The sequence below is a fragment of the Protopterus annectens genome, chromosome 12.part0, assembly GCF_019279795.1.
Source record: "Protopterus annectens isolate FY-2018-M chromosome 12.part0, PAN1.0, whole genome shotgun sequence".
Classification (NCBI taxonomy): Eukaryota; Metazoa; Chordata; order Ceratodontiformes; family Protopteridae; genus Protopterus; species Protopterus annectens.
In genome coordinates, this window is record NC_056746.1 from 1,391,389,299 (window position 1) to 1,391,415,313 (window position 26,015).

Here is a 26,015-nt window from a genome sequence, read left to right on the forward strand (position 1 = left end):
AAATATACAAATCATAATACCAAATAAATAAATAAACAATGGCCAGCAGAGGGATTGCTGAAAAGGTATACAAAATCTCTAGATAAATAAACAAATAAATACGTAAGTACCAAATAAATAAATAAACAATGGCCAGCAGAGGGATTGCTGGAAAGGTATACAAAATCTCTAGATAAATAAACAAATAAATACATAAATAAATAAATACATAAATAAATAATGGCCAGCAGAGGGAAGGCTGGAAAGGAATACAAAATCTCCTAGATAAATAAATACATGAATAAATAAATAAATAAATAAATAAATAATGGCCAACAGAGGGAAGGCTGGAAAGGTATACAAAATCACCTAGATAAATAAATAAAAAAAAATGGCCAGCAGCTTTAAGGCTCGAAAGGTATAGAAAATCTCCTCCATAAATAAATAAATTAATAAATAAATAATGGCCAGCAGAGGGAAGGCTGGAAAGGTCGACAAAAACTCCTGCAAGAATAAATAAATAATGGCCAGCAGGGAAAATTCTGGAAAGGTATACAGACTCTCCTAGATAAATAAGTAAATCAATAAGTGCCAGCAGAGAGAATGCTGGAAAGGTATACAAAATCTCCTAGATAGATAGATAAATAAATAAATAATGGCCAGCAGAGGGAAGGCTGGAAACGTATACAAAATCTCCTAGATAAATAAATAAATAATGGCCAGTAGAGAGAAGGCTGGAAATGTATACAAAATCTCCTAGATAAATAAATAAATAAATAAATAATGGCCAGCAGAGGGAAGGCTGGAAAGGTATACAAAACCACCTAGGTAAATCAATAAATAAATAATGGCCAGCAGCTTTAAGGCTGTAAAGGTATACAAAATCTCCTACACAAATAAATAAATAATGGCCAGCAGAGGGAAGGCTGGAATGATATACAAAATATCCTAGATTAATAACTAAATAATGGGCAGCAGAGGGAAGGCTGGAAAGGTAAACAAAATCTCCTAGATGAATAAATAAATAAATAAATAATGGCCAGCAGGGAAAACGCTGGAAAGGTATACAGAATCTCCTACATAAATAAGTGAATTAATAATGGGCAGCAGAGAGAATGCTGGAATGGTATACAAAATATCCTAGATAGATAGATAAATAAATGAAAACATAATGGCCAGCAGAGGGATGGCTGAAAAAGTATACAAAATCTCCTAGACAGATAAATAAATAAACAATGGCCATCAGAGAGAATGCTGGAAAGGTATACAAAATCTTCTAGATAAATAAATAAATAAAGAGGGAAAGGAAGAAAGAAATAATGGCCAGCAGAGATAATTCTGGAATGGTATACAAAATCTACTAGATAAATAAATAAATAAGTAATAGCAAGCAGAAGGAAGGGTGGAAATGTATACAAAATCTCCAAGATGAATAAATAAATAATGACCAGCAGAGTAAAGGCTGTAAAGGTATACAAAATACCCTAGATTAATAAATAAATAAATAAATAATGGCCAGTAGAGGGAAGGCTGGAAAGGTACACAAATATCTCCTAGATAAATAAATAAATAACAAAAAATCTCCAGAAGAGAAAATGCTGAAAGGGTATAAAAAATCTCCTACATAAAAAAATAAATAAATAATGACCAGCAGAGGGAAGGACGGAAAGTTATACAAATTCTCCTAGAAAAAAAATAAATAACCAAATAAATAAATAAATAATGGACAGCAGAGAGAATGCTGGAAAGGTACAAAAACATCCTAAATAAATAAATAAATAAATAAATAAATCATGGCCAGCAGAGGGAAGGCTTGAAAGGTATACAAAATTTCCCAGATAAATAAATAAATAATGGCCAGCAGAGAGAATGCTGGAATGATATAGAAAATCTCTTAGATAAATAAATAAATAAATAATAGCAAGCAGAAGGAAGTTTGGAATGGTATACAAAATCTCATACATAAATAAATAAATGAATAAATAATGGCCAGCAGAGGGAAGGCTGAAAAGGTATACAAAATCTACTAGATACATAAATAAAAAATAAATAAATTAATAAATAAAGAAATAATGTCCAGAAGAGTGAAGGCTGGAAAGCAATACAAAATCTCCTAAATAAATAAATAATGGCCAGCAGAGAGAATGCTGGAATGGTATACAAAATCTGCAAGATTAATAAATAAATAAATAATAGCAAGCAGAATAAAGTTTGGAAGGGTATACAAAATCTCATAGATAAATAAATAAATTAATAAATAATGGCCAGCAGAGAGAATGCTGGAAAGGTATAAAAAATATCCTACATTAATAAATAAATAAATAAATAATGCCCAGTAGAGGGAAGGGTGGAAAGGTATACAAAGTCTTCCAAATAAATACATACATAAATAAATAAATAAATATGTAATGGCCAGTAGAGAGAATGCTGGAATGGTATATAAACTCTGCTAGATTAATAAATAAATAAATAATAGCAAGCAGAAGGACGTTTGGAAAGGTATACAAAATCTCATAGATAAATAAATTAATAAATAATGGCCAGCAGATGGAAGGCTGGAAAGGTACACAAAATCTACTAGATAGATAAATAAAAAATAAATAAATGAATAAATAAACAAATAATGGCCAGCAGAGAGAATGCTGGAAAGTTATACAAAATCTCCTAGATAGATAGATAGATAGATAGATAGATAGATAGATAGATAGATAGATAGATAGATAGATAGATAATGGCCAGCAGAGGGAATACCGAAAAGGTATAAAAAATCTCCTACATTAATAAATAAATAAACGAATAATGGCCAGTAGAAGGAAGGCTGGAAAGGTATACAAAATCTCCTAAATAAATAAATAAACAAATAATGGTCAGCAGAGAGAATGCTGAAAAGGTATAAAAATCCTCCTACAGAAATAAATAAATAAATAAATAAATAATGGCCAGCAGAGGAAAGGCTGGAAAAGTATACAATATCTCCTACATAAATAAATAAATAAATAATGGCCAGCAGAGGGAAAGCTGGAAAGGTATACACAATCTCCTAGATAGATAAATAAATAAATAAATAAATAAATAAATAAACAAAGGCCAACAGAGAGAATGCTGGAAAGGTATACAAAATATCCTAAATAAATAAATAAATAATGGCCGGCAGAGGGAAAGCTGGAAAGGTCTAAAAAAATATATCCTCAACAAATAAATAAATAAATAAATAATGGCCAGCAGAGAGAATGCTGGAATGGTATACAAAATCTCCTAGATAGATAGATAAATAAATAAAAACATAATGGCCAGCAGAGGGATGGCTGAAAAGGTATACAAAATCTCCTAGACAGATAAATAAATAAATAATGGCCATCAGAGAGAATGCTGGAAAGGTATACAAAATCTTCAAGATAAATAAATAAATAAAGAGGGAAAGGAAGAAAGAAATAATGGCCAGCAGAGATAATTCTGGAATGGTATACAAAATCTACTAGATAAATAAATAAATAAGTAATAGCAAGCAGAAGGAAGGGTGGAAATGTATACAAAATCTCCAAGATGAATAAATAAATAATGACCAGCAGAGTAAAGGCTGTAAAGGTATACAAAATACCCTAGATTAATACATAAATAAATAAATAATGGCCAGTAGAGGGAAGGCTGGAAAGGTACACAAATATCTCCTAGATAAATAAATAAATAACAAAAAATCTCCAGAAGAGAAAATGCTGAAAGGGTATAAAAAAATCTCCTACATAAAAAAATAAATAAATAATGACCAGCAGAGGGAAGGACGGAAAGTTATACAAATTCTCCTAGAAAAAAAAAAATAACCAAATAAATAAATAAATAATGGACAGCAGAGAGAATGCTGGAAAGGTACAAAAACATCCTAAATAAATAAATAAATAAATAAATAAATAAATAAATCATGGCCAGCAGAGGGAAGGCTTGAAAGGTATACAAAATTTCCCAGATAAATAAATAAATAATGGCCAGCAGAGAGAATGCTGGAATGATATAGAAAATCTCTTAGATAAATAAATAAATAAATAATAGCAAGCAGAAGGAAGTTTGGAATGGTATACAAAATCTCATACATAAATAAATAAATTAATAAATAATGGCCAGCAGAGGGAAGGCTGAAAAGGTATACAAAATCTACTAGATACATAAATAAAAAATAAATAAATTAATAAATAAAGAAATAATGTCCAGAAGAGTGAAGGCTGGAAAGCAATACAAAATCTCCTAAATAAATAAATAATGGCCAGCAGAGAGAATGCTGGAATGGTATACAAAATCTGCAAGATTAATAAATAAATAAATAATAGCAAGCAGAAGGAAGTTTGGAAGGGTATACAAAATCTCATAGATAAATAAATAAATTAATAAATAATGGCCAGCAGAGAGAATGCTGGAAAGGTATAAAAAATATCCTACATTATTAAATAAATAAATAAATAAATAATGCCCAGTAGAGGGAAGGGTGGAAAGGTATACAAAGTCTTCCAAATAAATACATACATAAATAAATAAATAAATATGTAATGGCCAGCAGAGAGAATGCTGGAATGGTATATAAACTCTGCTAGATTAATAAATAAATAAATAATAGCAAGCAGAAGGACGTTTGGAAAGGTATACAAAATCTCATAGATAAATAAATTAATAAATAATGGCCAGCAGATGGAAGGCTGGAAAGGTACACAAAATCTACCAGATAGATAAATAAAAATAAATAAATGAATAAATAAACAAATAATGGCCAGCAGAGAGAATGCTGGAAAGTTATACAAAATCTCCTATATTGATAGATACATAGACAGATAGATAGATAGATAGATAGATAGATAAAAAATAGATAGATAGATAGATAGATAGATAGATAGATAGATAGATAGATAGATAGATAATGGCCAGCAGAGGGAATACCGAAAAGGTATAAAAAAATCTCCAGCATTAATAAATAAATAAACGAATAATGGCCAGTAGAAGGAAGGCTGGAAAGGTAAACAAAATCTCCTAAATAAATAAATAAACAAATAATGGTCAGCAGAGAGAATGCTGAAAAGGTATAAAAATCCTCCTACAGAAATAAATAAATAAATAAATAAATAATGGCCAGCAGAGGAAAGGCTGGAAAAGTATACAATATCTCCTACATAAATAAATAAATAAATAATGGCCAGCAGAGGGAAAGCTGGAAAGGTATACACACTCTCCTAGATAGATAAATAAATAAATAAATAAATAAACAAAGGCCAACAGAGAGAATGCTGGAAAGGTATACAAAATATCCTAAATAAATAAATAAATAATGGCTGGCAGAGGGAAAGCTGGAAAGTTATAAAAAAAAATATCCTCAATAAATAAATAAATAAATAAATAATGGCCAGCAGAGGGAAGGCTGGAAAGGTATACAAAATCTTCTAGATACATAAATAAATAAGTAATAGCCAGCAGAGGTAAGGATGGAAATGTATAGCAAATCTCCTACATAAATAAATAAATACATAATGGTCATCAGAGGGAAGACTGGAAAGCTATACAAAATCTCCTAGATAGAAAGTCCGATTAGGTTCCACAGAGCCTGTTTTCAGCGGAGGCCTGGGGAGAAATGCTCCAGATAAATAAATAAATAATGGCCAGCAGAAGAAAGGCTGGAAAGGTATACACAATCTCCTAAATAAATAATTAGATAAATAAATAATGGCCAGCAGAGGTAAGGCTGGAAAGGTATACAAAATCTCCTAGATGTTGTTGTTGTTGTCTTTCGGCTTTTCCCGGTTAGGGGTCACCACAGTGGAACTCCGGTCTGCTAATGATTGGCAGTATATTTTCACGAACGTCGAGGTGCCAGCTCGACGTTCAGCCTTCAATGAAGGCATGCCCATTGACGCATGTGTTTTGAACACCCACCCAACTGCGGGGAGGACATGCAGACACCACACAGAAGGCACTCCCTAATTCCAGCCGAGAATCGAACGGGAGAACCTCTTGCTGTGAGGCAACAACACTACCGCTGTACCACCATGGAAGTACATCTCCTAGATAAGTAAATAAATAAATAAATATATAAATATATAATTAAATAAATAATGGAAAGCAGAGAGAAGGCTGCAATGTTTTAAAAATCATCTACATGAATAAATAACTAAATAATGGCCAGCAGATAGAATGCTGAAAAGGTATACAAAATCTCCTAGATAAATAAATAAATAAATAAATAAATACATCAATAAATAAATAAATAATAGTCAGCCGAAAGAATGCTGGAAAGGTATACAAAATCTCCTAGATAAATAAAAAGATAATGGCCAGCAGAGTGAAGGCTGGAAAGGTATACAAAATCTCCTCAATTAATAAATAAATAAATAAATATATAAATAATGGCCAGCAGAGAGAATGCTGGAAATGTATTCAAAATCTCCTAGATAAATAAATAAATAGTGGCCAGCAGACGGAAGGCTGGATAGTTATACAGAATCTCTTAGATGAATAAATAAATAAATAAATAAATAAATAAAGGCCAGCAGAGAGAAGGCTGGAAAGATGTAGAAAATCTCCTAGATAAATAAATAAATAAATAATGGCCAGTAGAGAGAATATTTGAAAGGTATACACATCTCCTAGATAAATAAATAAATAATGGCTAGCAGAGGGAAGGTTGGAAAGGTAAACAAAATCTACTAGATAAATAAATAGATTAATAATGGCCAGCAGAGGGAAAGCTGGAAAGGTATACAAAATCTCCTAGATACATAAATAAATAAATAATGACAACTACAGAGAATGCTGGAATGGTATACAAAATATCCCAGATAAATAAATAAATAAAGAAAGAAAGAAAGAAAGAAAGAAAGAAAGAAAGAAAGAAAGAGAGAGAGAAAAAAAGAAAGAAAAAAATAATGGCCAGCAGAGAGAACACTGGAATGGTATACAAAATCTCCCAGATAAATACATAAATAAATAAATAATGGCTAGCAGACGGAAGGCTGTAAAGGTAAACAAAATCCCCTAGATGAATAAATAAATAAATAAATAAATAAATAATGGCCAGTAGAGGGAAGGCTGGAAAAAGGTATGCAAAATCTCCTAAATAAATAAACAAGCAAACCAATTATGGCCAACAGAGAGAGTGCTAAAAAGGTATCAGAAATCTCCTACTTAAAAAAAAAATAAATAATGGCCAGCAGTGGGAAGGCTGGAAAGGTATTCAAAATCTCCTGGATCGATAAATAAAATAATAAATAAATACTGGCCAGAAAAAGGAAGGCTGGAAAGGTATACAAAATATCATAGATAGGTAAATAAATAAGTAATTAAATAAATAAATAATAGTCAGCAGAGAGAATGCTGGAAAGGTATAAAAAATCTCCTTCATAAATGAATAAATATATAATGACCAGCAGAGGGAAGGCTGGAAAGGTATACAAAATCTTCTACATAAATAAATAAATATATAAATAACGGCCAGCAGAGGGAAGGTTGGAAAGGTATACAAAATCTCCTAGATAGATAAATAAAATAATAAATAAAAACTGGCCAGAAAAAGGAAAGCTGGAAAGGTATACAAAATATCATAGATAGGTAAATAAATAAGTAATTAAATAAATAAATAATGGCCAGCAGACAGAATGCTGGAAAGGTATACAAAATCTCCTAGATAGATAAATAAATAAATAAATAAATAAATAAATAAATAAATAAATACATACATACTGACCAGAAAAGGGAAGACTGGAAAGGTATACACAATATCATAGATAGGTAAATAAATAAGTAATTAAATAAATAATGGCCAGCAGAGAGAATGCCGGAAAGGTACACAAAATCTCATAGATTAAAAATAAACAAATAAAGAGAGAAAGAAAGAAAGCAAGAAATAATGGCCAGCGGAGAGAATACTAGAATAGTACACAAAAATCTCCTAGATAAATAAATATATAAATAAATAAATAAATAAATAAATAAATAAATAAAAACAAGCAGAATGAAGGCTGGAAAGGTATACAAAATCTCCTAGATAAATAAATAAATAAATAATGGCTAGCAGAGGGAAGGCTGTAAAGGTATACAAAATTCCCTAGATAAATAAATAAATAAATAAACAAGCAAACAAATAATGACTAGCAGAGAGAATGCTAAAAAGGTTTCAAAAGTCTCCTACATAAAAAAAATAAATAAATAATGGCCAGCAGTGAGAAGGCTGGAAAGGTATACAAAATCTCCTAGATAAATATATATATATATATATATATATATATGTATGTATATATATGTATATGTATATATATATATATATATATATATATATATATATATATATATATATATATATATATATATATATATATATATATATATATATATATATATATATATATATATATATATATTTACATATATATAATGGCCAGCAGAGGGAAAGCTAGAAAGGTATACAAAATCACCTAGATAAATAAATAAAGAAATAATGGCCTGCAGAGGGAAGGCTGGAAAGGAATACAAAATCTCTTAGATAGATAAATAAAAAATAAATAAAGAATGGCCAGCAGAGAGAATGTTGGAATGGTATACAAAATCTCCTAGATACATAAATAAATATATAGATATATATATATATATATAGAGAGAGAGAGAGAGAGAGAGAGTGAGAATAGCAAGCAGAAGGAAGACTAGGAAGGTATACAAAAACTCCTAGATAAATAAATAAATAAAATACTAGCCAGCAGAGGGAAGGCTGGAAAGGTATACAAAATTTCCTAGATAGGTAAATAAATCAATAAATAAATAATGGCCAGCAGAGAGAATGCTGGAAAGGTATAGAAAATCTCCCAGATACATAAATAAATAAATAAATAAATAATGACAATTACAGAGAATGCTGGAATGGTATGCAAAATTTCCCAGATAAATAAATAAATAAAGAAAGAGAAAGAAAGAAAGAAAAAAATAATGACCAGCAGAGAGAACACTAGAATGGTATACAAAATCTCCTAGATAAATAAATAAAGAAAGAAATAATGGCTAGCAGTTGGAAAGCTGTAAAGGTATACAAAATCCCCTAGATGAATAAATAAATAATGGCCAGTAGAGGGAAGGCTGGAAAAAGGTATGCAAAATCTCCTAGATAAATAAACAAGTAAACCAATTATGGCCAACAGAGAGAGTGCTAATAAGGTATCAGAAATCTCCTAATTAAAAAAATAAATAAATAATGGCCAGCAGTGGGAAGGCTGGAAAGGTATTCAAAATCTCTTAGATAAATAAATAAATGAACAAATAAATAAATAAATAAATAATAGTCAGCAGAGAGAATGCTGGAAATGTATAAAAAATCTCTTTCATAAATGAATAAATATATAATGGCCAGCAGCGGGAAGGCTGGAAAGGTATACAAAATCTTCCACATAAATAAATAAATATATAAATAACGGCCAACAGAAGGAAGGTTGGAAAGGTATACAAAATCTCCTAGATAGATAAATAAATAAATAAATAAATAAATACATACATACATACATACATACTGGCCAGAAATGGGAAGACTGTAAAGGTATACACAATATCATAGATAGGTAGATAAATAAGTAATTAAATAAATAAAAAATGGAAAGGTACACAAAATCTCCTAGATAAAAAATAAACAAATAAAGAGAGAAAGAAAGAAAGCAAGAAATAATGGCCAGCAGAGAGAGTACTAGAATAGTACACAAAATCTCCTAGATAAATAAATAAATAAATAAAAACAAGCAGAATGAAGGCTGGAAAGGTATACAAAATCTCCTAGATAAATAAATAAATAAATAAATAAATAAATAATGGCTAGCAGAGGGAAGGCTGTAAAGGTATACAAAATTCGCTAGATAAATAAATAAACAAATAAACAAGCAAACAAATAATGACCAGCAGGGAGAATGCTAAAAAGGTTTCAAAAATCTCCTACATAAAAAATAAATAAATAAATAATGACCAGCAGTGGGAAGGCTGGAAAGGAATACATCTTCTAGATAAATATATATATATATATATATATATATATATATATCTATATATATATCTATATATATATATATATATATATATATATATATATATATATATATATATATATATATATATATATATATATATATATATTTATATATATACAGATGTATAATGGCCAGCAGAGGGAAGGCTAGAAAGATATACAAAATCACCTAGATAAATAAATAAAGAAATAATGGCCTGCAGAGGGAAGGCTGGAAAGGAATACAAAATCTCTTGGATAGATAAATAAATAAAAAATAAATAAAGAATGGCCAGCAAAGAGAATGTTGGAATGGTATACAAAATCTCCTAGATAAATAAATAAATATATATATATATAATAGCAAGCAGAAGGAAGACTAGAAATGTATACAAAAACTCCTAGATAAATGAATAAATAAATAAATAAATAAAATACTGGCCAGTAGAGGAAAGGCTGGAAAGGTATACAAAATTTCCTAGATAGGTAAATAAATAAATAATGGCCAGCAGAGAGAATGCTGGAAAGGTATACAAAATCTCCTAGATAGATAAATAAATAAATAATGGCAAGTAGAGGGAAGGCTGGAAAGGTATACAAAACCTCCTAAATAGATAAATAAACAAAGACTGACCAGCAGAGAAAATGCTGAAAAGATATAAAAATCCTTCTACATAAAAAAATAAATAAATAATGGCAAGCAAAGGGAAGGTTGGAAAGGTATACAAAATCTCCTAGACTAAAAAAAATAAATAAATAAATTGAAAAAATAAATAAACAATGGCAAGTAGAGAGAATGCTGGAAAGGTATCAAAAATCTCCTAGATACATAAATAAATAAATAAATAAATAATGGCCATCAGAGAGAATGCTGGAAAGATATACAAATCTCCTAGATAAATAAATAAATAAATACATACATTAAATAATTAAGAGGGAAGGCTGGAAAGGTATACAAAATCTCCTAAATAAATAAATAAATAAATAAATAAATAAATAATGGCCAGCAGAGGAAAGTTGGAAAGGTTGGAAACTCCAACTGGACGCCTTTTCATTTCCTGGGCTAAACGAAAACTGTAATATTGCTGCTATTCTTAAATATGAGCTACCTTAGATAATACTTTTTTACTCTTAGTGGCGTACCAACCTATCGCATTGGTCAACTCCAAGGACAGTGAATAATGTTGCATATATTGCTTTGCTAGGGTTAAGCCCATTGAATGTTCTATTCCATCTATAGTTTAAAGTAATAGCAACTTTAACATATTGATTTCCTTTGATATGTAGCTTTTTTCATATTGCTTGCTCCTGTTGGTGACCCGATGCAGTAGTACATTTAGTTGCTCTTGTTTATTGATATTTACTATATACAACTTTTAGCTTCACATTTCATTTAGAATGTTTTATTCTTTTATATAAGCTTTACAGGGCATACTATGTATTTGTTTTCACCAGCTCTCCTTGTTATTGTTGCCCTTTTAAGTTTCATCGTTGCCCCTTTAAGCAACATTGTGGCGCTTGTGGTGATGTCGTCAACAAGCGCCAGTTACTTTGTTTTAAATGCATTTGGTTTTAATCCTTTCAACTGCTGATGAAGCTTCTGGCTTTCTGGAGCCAGCAGCTGTTTTGGTCTTGAAATAAATTGCGTTTCTTTTCTTTTACATCGTTCTGGCTGCAGTGGTGTTCCGTTTTTGTTTTCAGTAAATAAACAAATAAATAAATAAATAATGGCCAGCAGAGGAAAGGCTGGAAAGGTATACAAAATCTCCTAGATACATAAATAAATAAATAATGGCCAGCAAATGAAAGGCTGGAAAGGTATACAAAATCACCTAGATAAATAAAAAAATAATGGCCAACAGCTTTAAGACTGGAAAGGTATACAAAATATCCTACATAACTAAATAAATAAATAAATGAATAATGGCCAGCAGAGGGAAGGCTGGAAAGATCAACAAAATCTCCTAGATGAATAAATAAATAAATAAATAATGGCCAGCAGGGAAAATTCTGGAAAGCTATACAGATTCTCCTAGATAAATACGTAAATCAATAATGGCCAGCAGAGAGAATGCTTTAAAAGTATACAAAATATCCTAGATAGATAGATAAATAAATAAATAAATAATGGCCAGCAGAGGGAAGGTTGAAAAGGTATACAAAATCTGCTAGATAAATAAATACATAAATAAATAAATAATGGCCAGCAAAGGGAAGGCTGGAAAGGAATACAAAATATCCTAGATAGATAAATAAATAAATAATGGCCAGCAGAGAGAATGCTGGAAAGGTATTCAAAATCTCCTAGATAAAAAAATAAATAAAGAGAGAAATAATGGCCAGCAGAGAGAATACTGGAATGGTATACAAATCTACTGGATAGGTAAATAAATAAATATATGATAGCAAGAAGAAGGAAGGGTGGAAATGTATACAAACTCTCCTAGATGAATAAATAAATAACGGCCAGCAGAGTAAAGGCTGTAAAGGTATACAAAATCTCCTAGATTGATAAATAAATAATGGCCAATAGAGGGAAGGCTGGAAAGGTATACAAAAATCTCCTAGATAAATAAATAAATAAATAAATAACAAATAATGGTCAGCAGAGAGAATGCTGAAATGGTATAAAAAATCTCCTACATAAAAAAATAAATAAATAATGTCCAGCAGAGGGAGGGCCGGAAAGGTATACAAAATTTCCTAGATAAATAAATAAATAAATAAATATTGGCCAGGAGAGAAAAGGCTGGAAAGGTATACAAAATCTTGTAGATAGATAAGTAAAATAAATAAATAAATGACGGCCAGCAGAGAGAATGCTAGAATGGTATACAAAACCTCCTAGATAGATAAATAAATAAATAATAGCAAGCAGAAGGAAGTTTGCAAAGGTTTAGAAAATCTCCTAGATAAATAAATAAATTAATAAATAATGGCCAGCACAGGGAAGGATAGAAAGGTATACAAAATCTACTAGATAGATAAATAAAAAATAAATAAATAAATGAATAAGTAAATAAATAATGACCAGCAGAGGGAAGGCTGGAAAGGTATACAAAATTTCCTAAATAAATAAATAAATAATGGCGTGGAGAGAGAATGCTGGAATGGTATACAAAATTTGCTAGATTAATTAATAAATAAATAAATAAATAATAGAAAGCAGAAGAAAGTTTGGAAAGATATACAAAATCTCATAGATAAATAAATAAATTAATTAATTAATTAATAATGGTCAGCAGCGGGAAGGCTGGAAAGGTATTCAAAATCTCTTAGATAAATAAATAAATAAACAAATAAATAAATAAATAATGGCCAGCAGAGAGAATGCTGGAAAGGTATAAAAAATCTCCTACATAAATTAATAAATATATAATGGCCAGCAGAGGGAAGGCTGGAAAGGTATACAAAATCTTCTAGATAAATAAATAAATAACGGCCAGCAGAGGGAAGGCTGGAAAGGTATACAAAATATCCTAGATAGATGAATAAATAAATAAATAAATACTGTCCAGAAAAGGGAAGGCTGGAAAGGTATACAAAATATCATAGACAGGTAAATACATAAGTAACTAACTAAATAAATAAATAATAGCCAGCAGAGAGAATGCTGGAAAGGTATACAAAATCTCCTAGATAAATAAATAATTAATTAAAAACAAGAAGAATGAAGGCTGGAAAGGTATACAAAATCTACTAGATAAATAAATGAATAAATAAATAAATAAATAAATAAATAATGGGTAGCAGAGGGTAGGCTATAAAGGTATACAAAATCCACTAGATGAATAAATCAATAAATAAATAATGGTCAGTAGAGGGAAGGCTGGAAATGTATACAAAATCTCCTAGATAAATAAATAAATAAATAAACAAACAAACAAATAATGGCCAGCAGAGAGAGTGCTAAAAAAGTTTCAAAAATCTCCTACATAAAAAAATAAATAAATAATGGCCAGCAGTAGGAAGGATAAATAAATATATATATATATATATATATATATATATATATATATATATATATATATATATATATATATATTTAATGGCTAGCAGAGGGTAGGGTGGAAAGGTATACAAAATCTCCTATAAAGATAAATAAAAACTAAATAAAGAATGGCCAGCAGAGAGAATGCTGTAATGGTATAAAAAAATCTCCTAGATAAATAAATAAATAAATATATAATAACAAGCAGAAGGAAGACTACAAAGGTATACAAAATCTCTTAGATAAATAAATAAATAAATAAATAAATACTGGCCAGCAGAGGGAAGGCTGGAAAGGTATACAAAATCTCCTAGATAGGTAAATAAATAAATAATGGCCAGCAGAGGGAATGCTGGAAAGATATACAAAATTTCCTAGATAGCTAGATAGATAAATAAATAAATAAATAATGGCAAATAAAGGGAAGGCTAGAAAGGTATACAAATCCTCCTAGATAAATGAATTAATAAATAAATAAACAAACAAACAAATAGTGGCCAGCAGAAAAAATGCTGAAAAGGTATAAAAATCCTCCTACATAAAAAAATAAATAAATAATGGCAAGCAAAGGGAAGGTTGGAAAGGTATACAAAATCTCCTAGATAAAAAAATAAATAAATAATGGCAAGTAGAGCGAATGCTGGAAAGGTATACAAAAATATTCTAGATACATAAATAAATAAATAAATAATGGCCAGCAGAGAGAATGCTGGAAAGGTATACACATCTCCTAGATAAATAAAAAAATAATTAAATAAATAATGACCAGCAGAGAGAAGGCTGGAAATGTATACAAAAAAATCTTGTAAATAAATAAATAAATCAATAATGACCAGCAGAAGGAAGGTTGGAAAGGTATACAAAATCTCCTAGATAAATAAATAAATAATAGCCAGCAGACAGATTGTTGGAAAGGTATACAACATCTCCTAGATAAATACATAAATAAAAAGAGAAAGAAAGAAAGAAATAATGGCCAGCAGAGAGAATACTGGAAAGGTATACAAAATCTCCTAGATAAATAAATAAATAAATAATAGCCAGCAGATGGAAGGCTGGAAAGGTAAACAAAATCTCCTACATAAATAAATGGTATTTACGCATTATAGAAACTATCTTCTAAACTACTTTGACTTGACTTTTCGCTCCTTTTCTAAACAGAAAACAAATCCCACATCTATAAACAAGTCTATGAAGCTATAAAATAAAACTTTGATAACAGTAACATTTTTAATGAAAATTAAAAAAATTAAATTATGTGAAATGTATCTCATTGAGTTGCTTTTCTTCATGGCTCTTTGCTGACAAAGGGTTACTCATTGCCTAGTTGGACATTTGTGGTAAAGAATTGTGAAATAAATAATCAAATAAATACATGAAGTGTTCTTGTTTTTTACTTGTTCACTGTAATGTTGTCGTTCTGCTAATGAGAAAGATGCCAGCATTTTTTTTTTTTGTTACACCACGGTTCTGTACATTTTAGACAGTCACGGTAGCTGCTGTGGACAGAAGGGAGTAAGAAAACAACAGATAAAAACAGGCTTGGTTTGGGTGGGAATAACTGTAAGTTATTTGACAAAAGAAAGAAAACGTGTATTTCACTTTATCCAGATTAAGTACGGCTCCAAATGTCACTTTCACCTTCCTGATAAACAGTAAAAATATGACATTGACAATCCTGAGGAAGTGTTCTGAGTCTGTACTCCACTTGGCTCACTATGTAAACAAAAAAGCAATCCTGCTTCTGTAAAGCACTTCAGCCAGCCATCAAATAAAACATCATTGGATAACAATAAAACTTTGAAAAAAAAAAGGAATCTGTGACAGGATCTTTGTTTCAGACGGCTGCTACACACCAGTCAAATATTGGAAGTACCCGATGTCAGTGTCTACCATCCTAACGTCAAGTCACAGAGTCGTTTAGAATGGGGTTGCGATAATACGTAAGCACCAAATAAATAAATAAATAAACAATGGCCAGCAGAGGAATGGCTGGAAAGGTATATAAAATCTCCTAGATAAATAAATAAATAAATCAATAAATACATAAATAAATAGTGGCCAGCAGAGGGAATGCTGGAAATGTATAAAAATCTCCTACATAAATAAACAAATAAATAAATAAATAAATAATGCCAGCAGACGGAAGGCTGGAAAGGTCAACAAAATCACCTAGATGAATAAATAAATAAATAATGGCCAGCAAGGAAAATTCTGGAAAGGTATACAGAACCTCCTAGATAAATAAGTAAATCAATAATGACCAGCAGAGAGAATGCTGGAAAGGTATACAAAATCTCCTAGATAGATAATAAATAAATAAATAATTGGGCAGCAGAGGGAAGGCTGAACATGTATATAAAATCTCCTAGATAAATAAATACATAAATAAATAAATAATGGCCAGCAAAGGGAAGGCTGGAAAGGAATACAAAATATCCTAGATGGATAAATAAATAAATAATGGCCAGCAGAGAGAATGCTGGAAAGGTATACAAAATCTCCTAGATAAATAAATAGAGAAAGAAGGAAATAATGGCCAGCAGAGAGAATACTGGAATGGTATACAAAATCTACTAGATAGATAAATAAATAAATAATAGCAAGAAGAAGGAAGGGTGGAAAGGTATATAAAATCTCCTAGATGAATAAATAAATAATGGCCAGCAGAGTAAAGGCTGTAAAGATATACAAAATCTCCTAGATTGATAAATAAATAAATAAATAATGGCCAGTAGAGGAAATGCTGGAAAGGTATACAAATATCTCCTAGATAAATTAATAAATAAATAAATAACAAATAATGGTCAGCAGAGAGAATGCTGAAATGGTATAAAAAATCTCCTACATAAAAAAATAAATGAATAATGACCAGCAGAGGGAAGGCTGGAAAGTTATACAAAATCTGCTAGATAAAAAATAAATAAACAAATAAATAAATAAATAATGGCCAGCAGAGAGAATGCTGGAAATGTACAAAAACATCCTACTTGTATAAATAAATAAATAAACAAACAAATAAATAAATAAATAAATAATGGACAGCAGAGGAAAGGCCGGAATGGTATACAAAATTTCCTAAATAAATAAATATTGGCCGGGACAGAAAAGGCTGGAAAGGTATGCAAAATCTCTTAGATAGATAAATAAAATAAATTAATAAAAAAATAAATGATGGCCAGCAGAGAGAATGCTGGAATGGTATATAAAATGTCCTAGATAAATAATAAATAAATAAATAAATAATAGCAAGCAGAAGGAAGTTTGGAAAGGTATACAAAATATCCTACATAAATAAATAAATTAATAAATAATGGCCAGCAGAGGGAAGGATAGAAAGGTATACAAAATCTACTAGATAGATAAATAAAAAAAAAAATAATAAACAAATAAATAAATAAATAATGGCCAGCAGAAGGAAGGCCGGAAAGGTATACAAAATTTCCTAGATAAATAAATAAATAAATAAATATTGGCCAGGAGAGAAAAGGCTGGAAAGGTATACAAAATCTCCTAGATAGATAAATAAAATAAATAAATAAATAAATGATGGCCAGCAGAGAGAATACTGAATGGTATACAAAATCTCCTAGATAAATAAATAATTAAATAAATAAATAAATAAATAATAGCAAGCAGAAGGAAGTTTGGAAAGGTACACAAAATCTCCTAGATAAATAAATAAATAAACAATAGCCAGCAGAGGGAAGGCTGGAAAGGTATACAAAATTTCCTAAATATATAAATAAATAATGGCCAGCAGAGAGAATGCTGGAATGGTATACAAAATCTGCTAGATTAATAAATAAATAAATAAATATTAGCAAGCAGAAGGAAGCTTGGAAAGATATACAAAATCTCATAGATAAATAAATAAATTAATAAATAATGGCTAACAGCGAGAAGGCTGGAAATATATTCAAAATCTCTTAGATAAATAAATAAACAAACAAATAAATAAATAAATAATGGCCAGCAGAGGGAAGGCTGGAAAGGTATAGAAAATCTTCTAGATAAATAAATACATAAATAATGGCCAGCAGAGGGTAGGCTGGAAAGGTATACAAAATCTCCTAAATAGATAAAGAAAGAAAGAAAGAACGGCCAGCAGAGAGAATGCTGGAATGGTATACAAAATCTATTAGATAAATAAATAAATAAATAAATGAATACTGGCCAGAAAAGGCAAGGCTGGAAAGGTATACAAAATAGCATAGATAGGTAAATAAATAAATAAGTAATTAAATAAATAAATAATTGCCAGTAGAGAAAATGCTAGAAAGGTATACAAAAATCTCCTAGATAAATAAATAAATAAATAAATAAATGAAGAGAGAAAGAAAGAAAGTAAGAAAGCAAGAAATAATGGCCAGCAGAGAGAATACTAGAATGGTACACAAAATCTCCTACATAAATAAAGAAAAAAATAAAAAGAAGCAGAATGAAGGCTGGAAAGGTATACCAAATCTACTGGATAAATAAATAAATAAATAATGGCTAGCAGAGGGAAGGCTGTAAAGGTATACAAAATCCCCTAGATGAAAAAATAAATAAATACATAATGGTCAGTAGAGGGAAGGCTGAAAATGTATACAAAATCTCCTAGATAAATAAAGAAATAAACAAGCAAACAAATAATGGCCAGCAGAGAGAGTGCTAAAAAAGGTTTCAAAAATCTCCTAGCTACATAAATAAATAATTAAATAATGGCTAGCAGAGGGAAGGCTGTAAAGGTATACAAAATCCCCTAGATGAATAAATAAATAAATAAATAAATAAATAATGGTCAGTAGAGGGAAGGCTGAAAATGTATACAATATCTCCTAGATAAATAAATAAAGAAATAAACAAGCAAACAAATAATGGCTAGCAGAGAGAGTGCTAAAAAAGGTTTAAAAAATCTCCTAGCTACATAAATAAACAGTTAAATAATGGCTAACAGAGGGAAGGCTGTAAAGGTATACAAAATCCCCTAGATGAATAAATAAATAAATAATGGCCAGCAGTGGGAAGGCTGGAAAGGCATACAAAATCTCCTAGATAAATAAATAAATAAATATATATATATATATATATATATATATATATATATATATATATATATATATGTGTGTAAATATATATATATTTATATATATATATATATATATATATATATATATATATATATATATATAATGGCCAGCAGAGGGAAGGCTGGAAAGGTATACAAAATCTCCTAGTTAAATAAATAAATAAATAATGGCCTGCAGAGGGAAGGCTGGAAAATAATACAAAACCTCTTAGACAGATAAATAAAAAAATAAAGAATGACTAGCAGAGAGAATGCTGGAATGGTATACGAAATCTCCTAGATAAATAAATAAATAAATAAATATATAATAGCAAGCAGAAGGAAGACTAGAAAGGTATACAAAATCTCCTAGATAAATAAATAAATAAATACTGGCCAGCAGAGGGAAGGCTGGAAATGTATACAAAATCTCCTAGATAGGTAAATAAATAAATAAATAAATAATGGCCAGCAGAGAGAATGCTGGAAAGGTATACAAAATCTCCTAGATATCTAGATAGATAAATAAATACATAATGGCAAGTAGAGGGAAGGCTGGAAAGGTATACAAAATTGCCTAGATAAATTAATAAATAAGTAAATAAATAAACAAACAATTACTGGCCAGCAGAGAAAATGCTGACAAGGTATAAAAATTCTCCTACATAAAAAATAAATAAATAATGGCAAGCAAAGGGAAAGTTAGAAAGGTATACAAAATCTCCTAGGTAAAAAAATTAATTAATTAAAAAAATAAATAAATAATTGCAAGTAGAGAGAATGCTGGAAAGGTATACTAAAATCTCCTAGATACATAAATAAATAAATAAATAATGGCCAGCAGAGAGAATGCTGGAAAGGTATGCAAATCTCCTAGATAAATAAATAAATAAATTAATTAAATAATGGCCAGCAAAGGGAAGGTTGGAAAGGTATACAAATCTCCTAGATAAATACATAAATAAATAGATTAATTAATTAATTAATTAATTAATTAATTAATTAATTAATTAATTAAATAATGGCCAGCAGAGGGAAGGCTGGAAAGGTATATAAAAATCTCCTAAACAATTAAATAAGTAAAGAAATAATTGCCAGCAGAGGGAAGGTTGGAAAGGTATACAAAATCTCCTAGATAAATAAATAAATAATGGCCAGCAGACAGAATGCTGGAAAGGTATACAACATCTCCTAGATAAATACATAAATAAAGAGAGAAAGAAAGAAAGAAAGAAATAATGGCTAGCAGAGAGAATACTGGAAAGGTATACAAAATCTCCTAGATAGATAAATAAATAAATAAATAAATACATAAGTAAATAAATAATAGCCAGCAGATGGAAGGCTGGAAAGGTATACAAAATTTCCTATATAAATAAATGGTATTTACGTATTATAGCAACTATATTCCAAACTACTCTGACTTGACTGGTTTCTCGTTTTCTAAACAGAAAACAAATCCCACATCTATAAACAAGTTGATAAAGCCATAAAATAAAACGTCATTGAATAACAGTAACACTTTTACGGAAAATTAAAAAAAAATTTAAATTCTGTGAAATGTATCTCATTGTGTTGCTTTTCTTCATAGCTCTTTGCTGACAAAGGGTTACTCACTGCCTAGTTGGACATTTGTGGTAAAGAATTGTGAAAGAAAGAAATAATCAAATAAATACATGAAGTGTTCTTGTTTTTTACTTGTTCACTGTAATGTTGTTGTTCTGCTAAAGAGAAAGATGCCAGCATTTTTTTTGTTACACCACGGTTCTGTACATTTTAGATGACATTCAAGTTACCTGCCGTGGACAGAAGGGAGTAAGAAAACAGCAGATAAAAACAGGCTTGATTTGGGTGGGAATAACTGTAAGTTATTTGACAAAAGAAAGAAAACGTGTATTTCACCTTATCCAGATTAAGTACGGCTCCAAATGCCACTTTCGCCTTCCTGATAAACAGTAAAAATATGACATTGACAATCCTGGGGAAGTATTCTGAGTCTGTACCCCACTTGGCTCACTTTGTAAAAAAAAAAAGCAATCCTGCTTCTGTAAAGCACTTCAGCCAGCCATCAAATAAAAAATCATTGGATAACACTAAAACTTTGAAAAAAGAAAAAAAGGAATCTTTGACCGAATCTTTGTTTTAGACGGCTGCTGCACACCAGTCAAATATCGGGAGTACCCAATTTCAGTGTCTACCATCCTAATGTCAAGTCACAGATTCGTTTAGAATGGGGTTGCGATAATACGTAAGTACCAAATAAATAAATAAGTAAATAAACAATGGCCAGCAGAGGGATGGCTGGAAAGGTATACAAAAATCTCCTAGATAAATAAATAAATAAATACATAAATAAATAATGGCCAGCAGAGAGAATGCTGGAAAGGTATAAAAATCTCCTACATAAATAAACAAATAAATAAATAAATAAATAAACAATGGCCAGCAGAGGGATGGCTGGAAAGGTATACAAAATCTCCTAGATAAATAAATAAATAAATAAATAAATAAATAATGGCCAGCAGAGGGAAGGCTGGAAAGGTATACAAAATCACCTAGCTAAATAAATAAAGAAAGAATGGCCAGCAGCTTTAAGGCTGGAAAGTAATACAAAATCTCCTAGATAAATAAATAAATAAATAAAGAGAGAAAGAAAGAAATAATGGCCAGAGAGAGAATTCTGGAATGGTATACAAAATCTACTAGATAGATAAATAAATAAGTAAATAATAGCAACAAGAAGGAAGGGTGGAAAGATATACAAAATCTCCTAGATGAATAAATAAATAACGGCCAGCAGAGTAAAGGCTGTAAAGGTATACAAAATCTCCTAGATTGATAAATAAATAAATAAATAATGGCCAGTAGAGGGAAGGCTGGAAAGGTATACAAAAATCTCCTAGATAAATAAATTTATCTGCCATTTTAGAGAATGTGGGAATTAACCCTAGGGGAGGTAGTATTAAAAAGGTATTAGCATGCAAAGAGGTAAGGTGGCAGTTGCTGACTGATGCAATGACACCACCAGGTTTAAATGAACACATTTCTGTAAAACCCTTATTAGAAATAGGGTTATGATAGTGTATATATTTATGTATTTTATTAGAATTAATTATTTTAGCAATATTTAACATGGTTATCATATTGCATTAATAATGTTTTGTTTTATATAGTAATTAGCTTTTTAGATGGGGCATTATTGTATTAGCCGTGAGTTATGTATACTATTAGGATGTGTCAGCTTTAAGGAGCTGACTCATTAAGTTTGTTTTTAGTGCCAATAAGGACATTTAAACTTTTTTGAAACAGCTGTTTGAACGTTCTGAGGAAGTTCACGTTTAGTGAGTGAAAGCGCTTAACGTTTTTGTGGATTAAACTGCTTTTACACTATATTCTTGTGTGTAGAAGTTTATTTTACCTCTACAAAGGTTTTTTGGCTGACAGTGGTGAGTGGATAAGCGAGTACAGTGGCGTTTTGTATTGCTGGGGTTTGCACATTTGAGTTAACCGAACGCCTCACTCAGTTGTTGAGTTATGGATTCCACTCACAACAATTCAGGAGCAGACTCGCCCATGCAGAGATGAATTAAAGGAATTGTACATGGAGGTGTCTACATTGAGAGGCGAAGTTGGTAAGCTCCTTAGCCTGTTAACCAATATGGGGACATTTAAAGGAGATTTGTTTGATAGTGACACGGTTAATGGAGTAGCCAGTCACAACAACTCCAAATGCAGCTGTAAAACTATTAAGAACACAGGCAATGAACAAATGGCTGTGTCTGAACCCATACATAGAAAAGAATCTTCCAAGGACAGTCTGGTTATGGTTACTTCTTCTCCGGAGATACCTAATGGACAGTTATAGAAAGAACATATTGTGGAAGGTATTGATATGCCTGCTATGCCTATTCATGTGGAACCTAGCAGTAGCAGGCTTGCAGCTACGGATTTCACATTTGACTTTTCTTTTAGCAACCTAACCAAGGAAGCTAGAATAACAGGTACTAGACCTAAATACAGTCAACAAATGCATACATATGCTCATACTAATGTCGCTGACATTAGTAATAAAGGTACTATTTTTTCTAATATTGACAATCATCAAAAGAAGAATGTGAATGTACAAGAAATGAAAAAGGACACTGTTTTAAAACTATTTTTTGATACTCGTATTTTTGATAAAGTATGTGATGTTAAAAATAGGGAACAATTCAAACCTAATAAGCTGAAAACAACATTGAAAGATTTGATACACTTGTTTGGAAAAAAAATGAATGTTATAAATGCTATCAAGCTTGACAATGCCTATTTATCATATTGTATTAATATGAATATAGTACCCGTTGGTTTACGGTTTTATAAAGCACCTATGGGGATTGAGTTGACTAGTGAAATAAAATCAGAATTTAACAAATTATTTGATACATTTGGGGTGCAGTATATACAGATGTTAGTTAAATTCAATGATGAAAAATTATGTAAAACAATTAATGAGGTGGAACAGATAAATGAAGTCATCCTCAATGACTTAATGTATGAGAAACGGGAGAAACTTTATTTTAAGCAATTTGAGTTAGCTGAATCTAAAACTAAAAAAGCTTTTGACAAAAAGAGTAAGAAAATTATTAGGGACACTGAACAGTACAACAAAGGGCAAGTGTACCATTGGGGGGACACACAGAAGGAAGATAATCATATGGACACACGTAATGTTGGAAACTCTCAATATCATTACCAACATGTTGAAAAGAGCAATTATGGAAATTTTCGTCAGGGACACAGGACCAACAATTCAACCAGTTGGGGAAGGGGAGGGAAATGGAAAAAGAAAGATGCACGACATCAGCACACCTAGAATGTGAGACTATAGTAAGGACATCTAACAAACATATAGAAGCCACAGAAAGTCACACTAATATTGTCAAAGAAGGTGTAATATCCAGTTACAAACAGTTCAAAATTTTCAATTACACTCAAACATGTCTGGATAAAGCACGCTTCAGCCTATTGTCTAAAGGAATTTATACCAATAACCCACTTTCAAATAGTAGACTGTTTGAGTGAGTTTAAACTGTACACAAGGAAGTTAAATTTGGCTTAGATGTTTAAAGACAAAGGGGAAAACAATCAGACAAATAATCTTTTAAAAAAGAAAAGTAGTTTCATGCCAGTGACTAATCCTAATGTACAGTTATATGATAGGATGGTAATGCAGCAAATTTATCAGTTTAACAACAGATGTACAAGGAAGAAGTTAAAATACAATTTAACAGTGGAAGATGCAGAGGTTTTGAAAGAGCTTAGAGCAGACAATAGTATACGGGTAATGAAACCTGACAAGGGTGGAGGCATTGTGATATACGATGCTTTAGAATACAGCACTAAGATGCATGATATCCTCCATGGTACTGGTAATTATGATACAGTTTCATTAAATGAGATTAATATTGCATACAGACAGATAGATCAGCATATTGAAGAATTTCTGTTGGATAGATGGATTACTGAGGACTTGTACAATTTTTTGAAAGGAGAACATTCTACATTAGCAACTCTAGTGGGTATACCTAAAGTCCACAGAGATGTCAATGATCCACCATTCAGACCAATAATATCAGGCAGTAAATCCAAGACTTTTCCTTTAGGAGTTGCAGTGGATTCTATATTAAAACATATTTATAAGAACATCCCACACATGGTAAAAGATTCCTGGGAATTTTTAATGAATTACCCAGTAGACATTAAGAACAAGGACTTGTTGTTCACATCTATTTATGTGATTGATTTATTTTCTTGTATACCTAGGGATGAAGGAATGGAGGCTTTTACCAACAGTATTAGAAAACATAGTGCTCTAGATTGGGATAGGATCTGTCTTATAATAGAACTTATGTCTATAGTACTAGACCATAATTATATTTATTACGAAGGGGAACTGTTTAGACAGACTAAAAAAGTTGCTATGGGGGCAGCGTGTGCCCCCATTTTTGCAAATCTTGTCATGCTGGATTGGGAAGAGGAGAAAGTATTTAAAACTATACACTTTAACAACATAAAATATTATTCTCGGTTCCTAGATGACATTTCTATTCTATGGGAAGGTGATCAGGATTCGTTCGACACCTTCATGGAATATTTAAATAGTAGTAGTGAATTTTTGAAAATCACATCTGAAAGTAGTGTTAGAGGGGTGGCATATTTAGACACATATATCACCAATGACGGTACAGGCTTCAAGTCAGTAATTCACAGAAAGTGTACTTTTTCTAACTCATATGTTGAATACAATAGTAATCACCCTAGAAAATTAATGTATAACATTTACAAGGGGCAATATATAAGAGCCATGAGAATGACATCAAATTATGGGGTCATGATGGAAGAAGTTAGATACATTTTTGAGTTATTTAGAGATAGGGGATATGATCCTCAAATGATGAGGGAAGTTACAGAATATGTAACTAGTGAATGGGGGAAAAATATATCCCTTTATTAGGAGCTAAATACAATCAAGCACAAGGAAACAGTGATACGAGGAAGGAAGAAAATAACAGTAAAGCATTTAATAGAGCTTGCATCTTAGAATATGGTCCATGTAGTAATCAAATTAAGGAAATTCTTTGCAGAAATTGGCATGTATTATTGACAGATCAAGAAAAGTTGGAAATATTAGGCGCCAAACCGACTTTTGTATGTACAATGGGCAATAATTTGAAAACACTTTTGGAAAGAGGTTTGGAAGCAAAAACAGAAGAGAGTGTTACCCACACATTTAAATGTGGTGCATGTCATCAGTGCTTTTCCATTTGTGAAGACAGAGGCGTAACACTGAATAATATTAATAAGACGAAAATACATTACAGACAAGGCAATTGTAACACTAAATTTGTCATATACTTAGCCAAATGTATGGCATGTTCAGCATACTATATAGGGAAAACCAAGAGAAATTTTAGGAAAAGAATTTACTCTCATTTATATAGTATTAG

At 30.5% G+C, this 26,015-nt stretch overlaps 1 protein-coding gene across 1 annotated transcript in view; it reads right to left on the reverse strand.

Moving 5' to 3' along the window:
- Positions 1-26,015, reverse strand: part of CHRNA4 (cholinergic receptor nicotinic alpha 4 subunit) — a 1,115,240-nt gene that overhangs the window by 603,457 nt on the left and 485,768 nt on the right. The gene's annotated exons all lie outside the window — the stretch shown is intronic.